Source organism: Bombus impatiens, unplaced genomic scaffold (assembly GCF_000188095.3).
Source record: "Bombus impatiens unplaced genomic scaffold, BIMP_2.2 scf_0319, whole genome shotgun sequence".
Taxonomy (NCBI): Eukaryota; Metazoa; Arthropoda; class Insecta; order Hymenoptera; family Apidae; genus Bombus; species Bombus impatiens.
Window position 1 is genome coordinate 60 of NT_176738.1, and position 2,525 is coordinate 2,584.

At 35.8% G+C, this 2,525-nt stretch overlaps 1 pseudogene; it reads left to right on the plus strand.

Annotated features, from left to right (window-relative positions):
- Positions 1 to 1,057: 1,057 nt before the first annotated feature.
- Positions 1,058 to 1,867, plus strand: LOC105680726 (annotated as a pseudogene).
- The last annotated feature ends 658 nt before the right edge of the window (positions 1,868 to 2,525 follow it).

Here is a 2,525-nt window from a genome sequence, read left to right on the forward strand (position 1 = left end):
ACGAGGGGCCTATGTGGGGTGTCGTGCGAATTATAAACAAACGGTTGCTGAGCGTGTGCGTGATGCGGCTTAAACAAAAGATAGGACAAAACAGAAGACAAAGGGTTGCTAAGAAACATAAACGAATTAACAGCAGTATGAGTTGAGAAGCCAGAGAGCGCGGATTCCATTGTCGAGATGGTGTTGGTAGCGTTGTTGAGAGAGAGTTGAATCTGTGTTGACGAGAGTTGTTAATTAATTATAACATGTTGTTACGATTAGTTCATGTTAAATAACCATTGTTTTCCGTTTAATCCATTTATTATTAATAAACTAATTATTATATTTACGATACTACAGTATATTAGTGTGGGATGGTGTGACGTTAGCGAAAGACGTGGCTGATTGTTTATAAACGTTGTTAAGATATGTTAATGTTGTCAAGGAGTGTTGTGAGCGTTACGAAGGTTTGTTACAGTAATGGTAATGCTGTCAGAGTTGAATTAATCGTGATCGAGAGAAGTTCATCGTGTTGCTGTGACATAGAAATAGTGTTAAGCGAATTCGTGAAGTACGATATTATATTCAATTTTGTGAGAGTGTTACAATATTGTGTTTATCATACTGTCTTTTCTGTTAATTTATAATAAACATTCCTACATTAGTATATAGTTAGTTATATTCACTGAGACGATCGTACAGTGTATAAGTCGTAAAATAGGCTCGTTAATGACTCGTTAATTAGATCGATAATTCGTTGATAACTGATCGACAACTGACTGTAACTCTTTCTTACGATCGCGTCCGCTTATTTATACTGGTCGAGAGAGAGTCGGAAAATTCAAATTCGTCTTTGTTCGACGGTTGCACATAGCGGCAACATTGTTTTGCTCGGAGTTTATTTATTCTTACATTACGTGTATCCTACCGATCTTGATACTCCGAGGCAAAACAACAACATGATTCGAACTGTTCTTCAACTCATGTGCCTTCGTAACCTCAGACCGTGAGTTTCTAAATACAAACAATATAGGAATTACAGTAGTTAGTTACCGCGTAGCTCTTGTAAACGGTGTACATTAGTTTAAGACGATCTGTGTGAAACGCGAGTATGAGTACAGTTTTTGAACATTTTGATTCTGGAATGTCAAAATCATTGTTTAGTGTACCTTTTATTGCTTAAAATTCATTAAAGTAGGAACAGATTATGGGTAAAACAAAGAATTCACTTGAAAACGAAAGGGAACAAATCGTAAGGCTGCGAAAGCAAAGTTCACCTTCACCGAAACAGCAAATATAGTGAACAGGTCAGAAACGACTTGTAAGCAAGCTTGGTATAAATTTTTAAAGGCAGGTGTGTATTGCGATCAACCGAAAAACGGAAGACCTCGGAAAACAACGCCGAAAATGGATCGCCGGATTCATCGATTAAGCGCAAAGGATCGTTTTCGTAGTGCAAATAATATTGCTGCGGAGATAAACTATAAAAAATATACAAATTAGTGCTAGAACTGTTAGGAGAAGATTAGAAGACTTGAACTTAAGAGGACGAAAACCCCAAAAGAAACCACTGCTGAGTTCTAGGAATCGAAAAAGACGACTTGCATTTGCTAAAGCTCGTAAGCATTGGACAAGTGAAGATTGGCAAATGTATTGTTTTCAAATGAATCGAAATTTAATCGCGTCTCTTCTGACGGGACACGGTATGTTAGACGTCAAATTGGCGAAAGTTTGAAAATACAGTGCGTTTTAAAAACTCTTAAACATGGTGGTGGGAACGTTGTGGTGTGGGCGTGTTTTTCTCGAGGCGGCCCTGGTCCGATATGTCGTATCAATGGAATTATGGACCGTTTTCAACACATGGACATACTCAAGAACACAATGTTGCCTTTTATTTTATTTTTCAAAATGATAATGATCCGAAGCAACGGCTCGGGTTGTGAAACAGTTTTTGAAGAAGAAAATATTACCGTGCTGCCGTGGCCATCGCAATCATCGGACATTAATCCAATGGAGAATTTGTGGAGCATCATAAAAAAGACAGTACAAGGTTATAAACCTAAAAATTTTAACGAACTTTACTCTACAATTGAAAAAGCTTGGAGTAATATTACGGTAGATCAGTGTAAAAAATTAATAGATTCTATGCCAAGAAGATGTACCGAAGAAATATTGAATTTAAACAAAAATTGTGTATATTTTCTCACCAAAAATTAATATTTTTTGTGTAGTCCTATATTTTTGACCGGCCAAATATTATACAGATTTCGTTCCTTTTTTATAACTTAGCTACTGAGCAAAATATCAAAATGAAATTTTTTTCGTAAATGTACAAATAAATGTCCAATTAGTTAATACCAAAAGTAGAACACTGTATTTATACTTTTTATGGAAAGTAAATCAATTATTTACTTCTTCCATTTCGTCTTAAACTTTTAACGTGAAACGAGTCTGTGAAATGTCACGGTGTTTATGTCAACAGAACAAAAAACGTTGTGCGTCTATTATTTCCTCATAAAACGAAAAGAACTTTTCGGGCAACCTAA